This window comes from Sciurus vulgaris, assembly GCF_902686455.1.
Source record: "Sciurus vulgaris genome assembly, chromosome: 3".
Classification (NCBI taxonomy): domain Eukaryota; kingdom Metazoa; phylum Chordata; class Mammalia; order Rodentia; family Sciuridae; genus Sciurus; species Sciurus vulgaris.
In genome coordinates this window covers 166,168,380-166,180,590 of record NC_136463.1, presented here as the reverse complement: position 1 = coordinate 166,180,590, position 12,211 = coordinate 166,168,380, and the positions used below count along the sequence as shown (strand labels likewise).

Below are 12,211 nucleotides of genomic sequence, written 5' to 3'. Positions count from 1 at the left end.
TAATTAACTGCAATGTATCCATGATACATTAATAAAAGGAAGGATGTAGATATAATATTTAAAATAGCCAAGATGTTATTAAGTGAAGAAAAATTAACTCATATAATACTAGGTATAGCACAATTTTACTCTTACCAATAGAGAAACTTTGAGTCGAAATAATACCTATGCAAAAATCTAAATGGTTATAATGCTGAAATGTTATAATTAATCATTTTTAAGAGTTTTAAAAAATATTTTTTGTAAAGTTCACCTTTCCTACCTTGAACAATGTTTTACTTGTGTAATAAAGAAATTGAAAAGTAAAAAGCAAAAATTCATTGAACAGTAGCATAAAGATTTTGTGAAGTAGATCAAACTCTAACCAGTTATCTAAAGATATATGAGGTTTAGATAGACAGGGATTTGAGAATCAGCAACAGAAGGCTGAAATGAGGAAAGCTGAAGAAAAACAAATGACAAAGGATGATTCCACCAAGAAGTCTCCAAGGAGACTTTCCTTTTGAAATCAAGGGTTTGTATTATAAATACATATTTAGAACCTACTTCATAGCTCTAGATTCTATTCCACTGATTGGGTTATCAATCTTTCTTTAGTTCTACAACATTTTCTTTTATAGTAAATGCATGGTAGACTAGTTTTCCTTATCTTTGTTTCTTTAAATTATATTATCATTTGCTCTTATCTAACCATATATAAAACTTAGAGTAACTTTATCAGTGTCAAAAAACACCCAAAGCAAAAATATTATCAGGATCTCCCCTGGAATTTAACTTAAATCTATGAAGTATTTTACCAAGAAGCTAGGTAGTGTATGTTTCTTTCAATCAAAGAAACTAGTGTTTCCTTTGTGCACGCATGCAAATATTTATTTTCATCTTTTGTTATTATTACTTAGATACTTTCTATTACACAAACATTTTTGTTTCTATAGTATCTCTTTGTTGATGTTGTTGTTAATTTGTATGTTTGATTTTTCATTTTGCCAGCAGAGAAGAAAACTACTGATTTTTTTTCCATTTAAGTTTATTGGGCTACATTTGGACATTATTACTTTTTAAACTGTACATAAGTATATCTATTATATTCAAAACTGTATATATGTAGCAAATTATATACTAATATAGTAATACTAAGGCAAAGTGGGTTAAGTATGGTTAACCCACTTTGAAACAAAGCAGTTTATGGATAAGCAAATTCTACATTCTCTTCCTCCATTAAATTATGTTTTAATCTTTGCTCTTTTCTATTTGCCAATATTTTTCAGTCCTACCTCCCACCAAGTTTCATACATTGTAGATATCTCATAAACTGAAGATATTCTTGGAAGCTGAGTTGTCAAAAAATAAATGGCCACTTCAGTATATCTCTTATGGAAGCATATAATTTAATTTTGTTGTGTGACTAAATTTAAGAGCTTTAGCCTTTATATATAAAATGCACAACTGCCAAAAACAGGAGGGTATACAATGTAGCTTGTCTTCCTTTTCAATATTTTCTTTATTGAATGAAAGGCTTGAGTATAATGAAAGATTTTAAAAGGAAACATGACTAGATGCAGCATTCATGATTATCCACGAGAAGTGCACTTTAATTTTAATTAATTGTTAATAATTTTCTAGTGCTGCAGATTTATATAACAAGAGGTGTAGTTTTGCCTTCCACTGATCATAACCACAGTAGGATGCCAGAAACACCTGCCAAAAATGCTGCATTTAATTTCTAGTTTCATCAATGATACCTAAAAATTATAATTAACACATAGCGCTACAATGAATTCAAAGTTAAGTTTATCTTGAAGTACAGCCAAGCCATCATTATTGAAGCTTTAATGGATTGCATGTATAAAAGAATAAATAACAGTGACAAGATTATTCCTAAGTAATTTCTATATGTTGAATTGAAATTAAGGAACTACAAACAAGATAGGTCGAATAAACACTATATACAGGCTATGGAATTACACATTGATGCAATGAATTGCAGTCACTGAGTTCTCAAAGTGACAGCCACATACAAAATATGAGTCAAAACAATCTACAATGAAATTGTTCAATTTCATTAAGCATAATTTAACCAATCAACCGAAGAGATGGAACATCAAATCATGAAAAGACCTGCCGTGAGCTTTCTCAGCTACCAGCAAGCAGAAAAATCAATGACCCTTTTAGATTTTCAGATATAAACTCTCAATGCTAATATTGAGATTTAATTATTATTTCTATTTAGAAAAAGAATGTTGAACTTCACAGGTGTTAAATATTTTGCTGCGCCATACACGACCAGGAAGTAATAGAACCTGGATTCAAACTCCATTCTGTACTGTATTTTCTTCAATAACTATATTTTCTCTATACCATACTCAAGGTAAAAAAGGCTAGAGACCTTTTGGTGAAACACAGTCTGAGATTAAAAATGCTCTCAATTTTTTATGTGCTGATCCTATTAATTATGCTATTCAAATAGGTCCAACAATGCTGTTTTTACAGAGACCATGCAAGATTCTACCATCTAAAAATGTGGGCCCATTCCTCTCCTTTTGGTTTTAACTCCCCACCAATCATCTATACACATAATCCCACTGGCAATCTGAATAGAAGGAATAAAATCTGGATTTAATAGAGTGAATAAACAAATATCTCTATTAAATTTGGAAAACAATAACATCATTTTTGCAAGAATATTGCACTAAATATTTACGTTTCGCAAGACACTAAACTTTTCCCTTCCCTGAGAACATATTTGATGACAAAGGGGAAAAGGTGATGAAGTTGAATTAAATTCAGAGCAAGCTAATGTAATTTGGAACAGGATTGAACCCAGTGTCATAAGTAGATGCCTACAAATGTCTTTGATAATCAGGTTTCACTCATTTAATGTCATGTTAAAACTGAGATTGTATGATGGAGTAAAGGGACAAGGACTTTGGTGTTGGAAGGAAACGTGTTGTGGTTTACAGATGAGCACAGATGCAGACCTTTTAAAAACTTATTTAACATCTCTGATTTTCAGACTTTTCATCTGTAATGTGGTTAAATTATTCTCTAACTTGCAGTGTTGTTTGTGGTAGCCCTTAAGTAAAATATCTGATAAAATAAATATGGACTATTTTTATAACAGATATTAAAGAACATAAAATAAATAATTGCAGCTATTGTATTCAAATTTCATACCCTCCTAGATAATACAAATACTCTAACATTGATGAAAACCACCCATTTCAGCAATGGAATAAAAATCTCAAGCAAGTATGTATGAAAATTATTTTGCAAAGATTTACCCCAAGTTACCCCTACTCAAAGGTGAGTTCTAGCGCCCAGTATATTTCTTTTGATTTCTACCTTCCAATCCTAGAATATAATACAAACCATACATAAAATACAGCACAAAGGTATCTTAACTATGTCAAAAGTGAGTATTGTCAAGATGATTTAAGTTATTCTAAACAAATGATAATGGACTTTACCTATTCATATGCACTCCCAAACCACATCTTTACATCTTTTTGGGGTGAAATTTGAATTAAATGCATGAAATAGGAAGGGATTATTTCTAACTCTGTTAGAATTGAAATCTCATGGAATTTATCTGCATCTTGAGTTGGATATACAAAACTTTGAATCATTGTTTCCATTATTAAAATGTGATAAGTTTTCAAATGCTGATACCCAGATCCAAAAATCTAGTCTTCCTCTTGCTAGCCTCTACAATGACATTTATATTAACTGGAAAGGAAAAGAGGGAAAGAATGATACTATGTGTGATATTATAGCAAAGGTTTTATGTGGAAGGTATGAGATATACTACAAAATGCAGCATTTTATCAGAGTGAATGACAATCTTTCAAATCCTTAAAGCATTTTAAATTGCTCTACATTAATAGTGGTTTTATTGTGTATTGGAAATACTTATTTTTAATTTTTAGAAAACTGGGTTATTCATGCAAAATGCATTTCTACCTGCAAGAAGCAAACTATCTGATTCAGTCTATGAAATAAAAATCTATGTATTTATATCTAAATTCAATGACAAATTTAAGTGATGCTAATGTAAGTTCTGAAAATCTTAGGCATTTCAGAAAATACATATAATAAATTGATATCTCAATGAATATCCTAAGAATTAATCAATAGCTATCCACATGCTACTCTGCTAGGGAAAGATGTGCAGGATAAGTCAATTGATCATATTTTTGAAAAATCTGCACTTTTTACATTTCTTACTGAAAATATTCTGAAAAAAGATACAATGTCCATCTTAACTGGTGTAACATTCCTAGAATACAGTTTCTACTGTAGTTTTAATCAATAGGGGAAGCCTGTCAAACCTAACTGATAACACCTGAGACTACACAGATACCCATAGAAGAGTGAAGAGACAGAGGAGAAGGTTCATTTTTCTAAAATGAAAGCCAGAGTGAATTAAGATAAATGGAGAAGAGAAAAATTAAATTATTTCAGAGGCAATGTTAGGGACAGATGGAAAGATAACTTGAGGATGTACTGGGGAATGAAATAAACCAAATTATGGTATATATGAGTTTAGCAGAATCAGGCTTGGCTGAGCCATGGGATATAGAGATCTGACTCCCAGGAAGTGGCAGTCATGAGAGACTGTTTCAGACAGCCGGGAATAGGTGGCTCTGCAGAGGTGGCTCACCCATGAGGAAATGCTAATTCTCTCAGCAAATGACTTCTTTAACTCTACCCTATCCTGTTCCTCACAGAAGAAGCCCCTCCTGGTCTGAGCCCCTTTACCTGTGCAACTATAAATAAAGGTGAACGTGGGCTTCTCCATGTTGTTGGAGGCCAGATTTGGTATGGCCCAATATGTCACACCCCCTTCCATTTGAAAAGATTATTGGCTCTAGTGTTTATTGATTAGATAAGTTTATTAGTATTTAATTGATTGCCAGCACCATCGTCTTCTGACAGAAACTCTTCCCCTCATCCATGAGGGACATGGAAACCCCCCACATACATGTATGAATATGTTACAATGAAACCTGCTATTATGTGTAACTATAATGTACCGTTAAAATCTATTTAAATAAAAGAAGAACAATAACTTGAGAATTCTGAATTGGTGTCCAGGAATTATAGCGGTGGAAGAGGTAGGCTGTGCCTTATGGGGAAAGCAGGGAGAGGACTGAGTTTGGTTCCAACCTGGAGAAATAGAACTGTGTAATTTATATAGTTCACCTTTATGTGGTTCCAATTTTATGGTATGCCTTGGCATAAGTCTAAACGCAAAGAAGGCAAAGACAATGCCAATGAAATAGACTATATCTAAGGAAAATGACATACAAGGTATTTAGTTAGAAAAGACAAGATAGTAAGATATTGTTTTCCTTCCCTCCCTCCCACCTTTTCTTCTTTTCTATTCTACTCCCTCCCTGTCTTCCTCCTTTTCTTTAAGATTTGTTGAACACCTACTATGACAACCACTGTAAATGCAGAGTAGAAATCTGTTTCATGTTAGAGTAATATCAGTAAGCAAACAAGTATAATGTGGTATATTAATTGCCAGAAGAAAATCTAAAACATATTGAGTTCTTATTAATCAAACTCTTCTAAACACATTGTGTGATTAGTCACTTAAAGACCATCACATCTGTTTTAGTCATCTTTTGTATCACTGACAAGAACAATGAAGAGGAGTAAAAGTTTACTTATGATTTTGAGGTCTCAGTTCATAGATGACTAACTCCATTGTGCCAGGCCCCAGGTGAGAACATCATGACATAAGGGTGTGGTAAAGAAAAGCAGCTCAGGACATGACAATCAGGAAGCAGAGAGATCAAGCTCCACTCACCAGGGACAAAATATAAAACCCAAAGTCAGGACCCCAGTGGCCTACCTCCCCATTCATACACTACCTGCCTACAGTTACCACCCAGTTAACTCCTTTCAGTGGACTGATGCACCAGTTAGTGAAGGCTCTCACACGCCAATCATATCACCTCTGAATTTTCTTCCATTGTCTCACACATTAGCTTTTGGGGGACACCTCATATCTAAACCATAATAACATCCTAATGTGATCAGTACCATTAACATTTAAAACAAAATAATATCCTTATGTGATCAGTACCATTATCCACATTTTACAAATGAGGAAATTGAAGCAAAAACATTTTGTTCATCTTTTCTAAGGCCACAGTGTTAATAAGCAGCAAAATTTGGATTTGAATCCAGGCAGAATGGCTGTGTACCACTACTGTGCTATACTCTCTGATGTAAATACAACATGATGTACATCCAGGGTTCTATAGAAATACATAAGTGCTTCTGTTTTTATCAAATATATCTGTTTGTACCATATTTCCAAAACTGTTTGTCGTTACATAATAACTACGATAGAATTGAAATTTCATGGAATTTATCTGCATCTTGAGTTGGATATACAAAACTTTGAATCATTGTTTCCATTATTAAAATGTGATGTTTTCAAAGGGCTGATACCCAGATCCTAAAATCTAGTCTTCCTCTTGCTAACCTCTATGATGCCATTTACATTAACTGTAAAGGAAAAGAGGGAAAGAATGATGCTATTTGTGATATCATAGCAAAGGTTTTATGTGGAAGGTATGAGATACACTACAAAATGCAGCATTCTATCAGTCTTGCTTGCAAACGCGTCAGTCTTGCTTCTTGTGGGAAAAACAATGTGGCTTACTTTTAAAGTTCAACATTTTAAGTACTTTACAAAGAAATAATTAGCAAGGTAAATTCTAAGCAGCACAGTTTTCTTGGTTGTCTCCAAAGAAGCATGGAAAGCTTTTGAAGGAAAGCAAAGCAAGTCTTTCAAGATAAATGCAAATTCACCAGCAACAAGGGGAAATTGTTAGGTAGATGAAACAACAAAGGAAAGTTCTTTTTCAAAAGTAAAATCATTGTATGTGTTGTGTAATTCCATGTGGTTAGGATCTGGTGTGTTTGATAACCTAGGGTGGCTGACACATATGAGGTGTGAGGGCAGTAAGTTCTTTGAACGGTGTTTGTGAAATATGAAGATGTCTGAAGGGAGATCTCCAAAGCCAGGTGCATCATAATACCTGGATACAATGCAGTAAGGATCCTTTTACCTTGTGTAATGCAGCCTGAGGCTGCAGTCTAGAGAATTATGAACATTTTTTTTAAGTGGGTTAATTTTATGCAAACTTGTTCTTTGATGGTTATAATCCTCACAATCTTTTTGTAGTAAGTCAGGGAGTGACCAAGAAAATGCTTTCTACCTGCACAGAATTTCACAATTATTTTTTAAACAAAAAAACAGTTTTAAAAAATTGACCTTAAAGATGAGTTGTGCTTTTTTTCTCCAAAACACAGATATTTCTAATTTTTTGACCTTTTATGTGATGACGAGCATTTGCTAACAGTGTGCTATACGCAGATATTTTTGAAAATAATAATACAGTTAATCATCCCATCAAAGGAAAGGTGACATTTTAACAGTGAACAAAAAAGACACTAGTTTTCAAAAGAAACTTGTGCTATAGAACATTTGATAACATGTTTGACAGTGTTTCCCTTGCCAAATCTATGTAAGGACAGTGACCTTTAAAACTTCTTGTATCCTTTTCTTTTATTCTTTCTATTTTTTTTAATATTTGAAAACTTCTGATTATTTTATGTGACCAGTTGGTGTACCTCAAGATAAAAGAAATGCCTAGCAAAATTTTACAAAAATACTTTTGCATAATTGGAAGCTGCCTTTGACAATCCAATCTGCCAATTGGTAGGTACAGATTGTGATGCTTTCTTTTTCTTTTAGTTTTCTACCCTTGTGAGGGATCATTTGCAGTCCTCATAGTCGCTAAATTCAATAACAGATCCGACTCTTGAATCATTGAGTTGCAGTTGTTAACTGCAATCGTTAAATTCAGATTCTTTTTGAAAATATAAGCATAATATTTTCTTACTAAAGCATCATTTTAATATTAGTGGTTCTTTTTTTTGTCATAACCAACAAAAATTAGAGGCCATAAAATAACAATACGGAATTTCAAATACTACTAATTGTATCCTCTTGTCATTCTTTTATTTTAGCAGTATATGTATATAAATGTTATTACATATATAAAATACCAGTTCAGCAGCAAATGCTTATAGCATTCATAGCACCGCCCACCCCCCACCAAAAAAATCTGGAGACTACTGTGGTAGAGAACGGAAGGTCAAGTTGATTATAGTTAAGCCATTGAAATGACTAGGGGAATGAAGAACACGGACTCAGGATAAGAGGCAGACTCCTTCCTGATTACAACTGACCACTTGGCTGATTGGAGCCTCTGTTTTCTCAATTCTGAAATAAAGAAAATAACTATACCCACCCAATCAAATTCCAGCAAGCATTGTATAGATGTTGTAGGTAAAGTGAAGACAGACAGATCTCCAATAAATACGGATGGATCGAGAATGAAACCTAGAGAAAACTGGCTTTCCTCCAAATTCTGACCTTCAAAGAATGTCGGACTTCTCTGAGAAGTTCACCAGAGCCCCTGGGGAAAACCAACAGGACTACACAGGCAGAGGTTGGACAATGATGTAGACAGGGGTCAGGGAAAAACAGGAGTCAACAGGCTCACTCTTTGTGGGTTCTTAGTTTTTTGATTTTATAGGAACTCACAGGGAGTGGTTACTGACTCTTTTGGTCAAAACTAAGAATGCTGAGTGCTGGACAGGTGCATGCTGTTAGCTAGTCTGGGGAGCATGGAGGGGTAACCCAGGCCACCAATGCTGTGTGTCCGATTTGTCACAAGTAATGAAATGTCAGCAATTCTGACCATTGCCAGCCCACGTCTGATACAGCTCACAGAAGCATCATTCATCTCATTTTCGTTCTGTACTTTACTGTACAGAGAACATATGCTTTACTTTAAAAACATTCCAGAAGTCTTAATATTTTCATTAGACTTGTGAATGACTAATAATCTCATTGCAATTATTTTAAATAGATTTCCAAATTACTCATGTACTTCAGAATTGTTTTATGCTGCTTTTTGGGAGGACATTATGATTTTTTATTAAATTTATCATTTGAAATATCATTTTCTGACAATAAAACAATCTTACTTTTCAATTTTAGTAAAATAGCTTTGCTGTTTCACCATGTTGAGGAAAAAGAGAGGCAGCCCTGTAAAACAGAACGATTCCATGAGTTTCCCAACTGCAAGCTCTTTCATAGCCTCTATTTGGTAATTATAGAGATTTATATCTCTCTCCTCATCCCCCACAAAATTCAAAACTGATCTGTCCAGTTGACTTAGAGACTGACTTAGAGGTCTCCACATTCATTATCTTCGATAATAAGCTGTTAGATTAAGTTAGTGATTTAAGATGAGTATATGTTTGAGAGTGGAAGAAGGAAGTTTAAAATTAATTTATAGGAATATAATCTGCTGGTCATTTTCACATTTCATCAAAAAATATTTCATAGGGTGCCTCAATAGTAATTGATCATACCAACATGACAAAATGCCCCATTATTGTTTCACTAATAAGAGAAGGAAGTCATTCATCTTCCTTTAGGTCCAGACCTTCAGGATAACCTAACAATTTACCATTTATCAAGGGATTAACATATTTTAAAAATTATAAAGAAGGATATCATAGGGGTAGTTGATGTTACAAGTCAAATAAAGTTATCTGTTATCAATACATTGTGCTGTTCTTACTACTACATAGAAAAAACAGTAGCAATCCTGGTTACCCTCATAATATTCAACTACAAATATAAATTGACTTCAACTCTTCCATGATCCATTTTGATAAAAACAACTAATAATTTCATATTATTTAAACAACATATATCAGGTAGCTTTAAAAATTACATATATAAAGATTTTTTTAAAAAACTGAGTGATTCATGGATTTTTCTTTTTTGTTTTTTAAACAAGTGATGTATTTCTGAAACAAAATCATCAGAACTACCTAATGCAATTTTGGTGAAATAATGCTATTTAGTTCCACAGTTTTCATATTTTATGTGTAAAATTTTGTATCAATATTTTAATTAACGAGCTGCATTATCTAATTTTTTAAAACAAATTAAGTGAAGTTTCCTCTTTTACACAGATTTTATAATACATAGTTATTAATTTAATTTTTTAAACCACTTGGTTGAAAAATATTTTCATGAAATAAATTTTTCCTAATCAAGGATGCATTTGCCATACACTTATGAATCACATTTAATTTGTATCAAAGCATTTTAGTCCTTTTCCTGGATCAATGAACATAAAGCTAGTATGTATAATAGTAATAACATAATATTAGTAATATAAATTTTAATTTGTCACTAAGTCAAATTTAAAAGTATATACACTTTTTTGAAGTCATACCGTTTGGACTCACAGACCCATCTATGCACTTACATTTACCCCACATGTGATGCCGCTCTATGCTAAGGCACAGTGTTGTGCTGAGTCCCTCCTTTTCTCCTGATACTGTTGGGAATAAGAGCACCAATGGAGATTTGCAACATCAGGGTGGAAGGTCACTCCTGATAAGTAATTTTACGTATTTAAGGCACATATACTAGAGTTAGCTTTTCTCAATTAAAGAAAATTATCAGTGTTTCAATTTTCCACATGAGAGAAAAGTAAATAAGAAATATGGTCTCTGAGAACATTCACTTATAGCAGTTGAGAGAGAGAGAGAATGAGAATATAAAGTCAATAGAAAATGAATCTTAAATTTAGGTCACTGAATATTTTCTCCTTTCGTTTCTTTTGACCAGTTGCTTTTATTATATACTCCACATTTAAGTTTTTAGGGCTAAATGCATTGAAAATCTTGCTTTTCCATTGATGCTCCATTAACAAGAGCAAACTCCCTCCTGCAGCTGCAGGGTCTAAGCTACTTAAAGCAAGGAAAGGTTCATGGGAACTTCGTATCAAACAACAAATCATTCTGACCTTTTTCTTAAGTCATGTCTGGTACACTCTTCCCAGGATGTCCCCCTGACTTCTCCTTCCTTACAATTCTGCATCTCTGTGACACCTGAAGCTGGTGACTAGGAAGCATGTTGCTCTGCCACTTATCTTACTATATGAGGCTTAGGATATGTTATTCCCCACTGACCCACAATGAATTCACCTTAGTGGACTAATAGGACTTCACATACTGAACCTGCATCCCTGTCCATACCATTTGTATGTCCATCATAATATTCCTTTATGCCAATCATGCTTTGTATAAGGAATGATAAATGGGAAAAATTACAATTCCTAATTGATCCAGGAACTAGAAACTAGGGTTATTTTATATTTTCTTGTATGATCACCTTGAGTCATTTTCTCTTTAATCCTCATCAAATGTCTAAGAATATGAAAACATTGTCCTGCACATTTAACATTCTTCAAATTACAAAAATCTCTGCCCAAAAAACTTCTGTGTTATCTCTTCTGCTTCCTGTATTTTCAGTTCTTTCCTCTGTGTCCTCTTTTCCTCCCTAAATAAACAAACATGCCAGCTCCTAATGAGGACCTTTTATTTAACCCCTATCATCTTTTCTCCTGAACCATTCGGAAGTAGTCTCTATATTCTGTTTCCATTTCTTAGCATCAAATTCACTCTTGCAGCCATGTAATCCAGGACTGTCCAATTTTACTTATGAAACCCCATGACTCAGCAGAACCCTCAATCTCAGACTAATCAGGACAGTTGTTCACTCTAAATTCCTCCTTATCCCATGATCTCCACCTCTATTCATGCCTCAAATTCTTAAATTTATCTTTAGTTCTTTCTCTCCTTTTCATTCTCACAGACAAGCTTCAGTTCAAGTTCTCATCCACTCCCAGCTTGCTGAATGCTTCTTGGGTAGACTGACTCCTTGCTTTACTATCAAAGTGATCTACAAAAGGAAAACCCAATAGTTGCCATGTTTGCATAGCACTCTTTCTGTTTCCTCTGAAGTAATTTGAAAAAGATACTTTGTGCTTGTCCACTCTGGTCTGTCCTTCCTCCCTTCGACCTTTTTAGTCCTCAAGTTCTGAGAGAATGGCGCTGCAGCCTCTCAACTCCATGGCTTTATACCTGTGCTGCACTTTCTTAGAATCCATCCCTCTCCAGACTCCCTGGTGCATCCGCCTTTACCTTCCAAATCACAGCTCAAAATAGTCTTCCCTGGAAGCTCTTAATTCACTGGCAGCAGATGAGGCTCCTCCTTGCTTTCCCCTGGCACTTGTAACTTACTTTATTAAAA

The 12,211-nt window shown here is 33.9% G+C and overlaps 1 protein-coding gene and 1 long non-coding RNA gene across 8 annotated transcripts in view; one reads left to right on the top strand and one right to left on the bottom strand.

Annotated features, from left to right (window-relative positions):
• SPAG16 (sperm associated antigen 16) overlaps positions 1-12,211 on the bottom strand; it is a 1,132,889-nt gene that overhangs the window by 385,975 nt on the left and 734,703 nt on the right. The window lies entirely within an intron of this gene.
• Positions 1-12,211, top strand: part of LOC306656931 — a 270,014-nt gene that overhangs the window by 194,545 nt on the left and 63,258 nt on the right. The window lies entirely within an intron of this gene.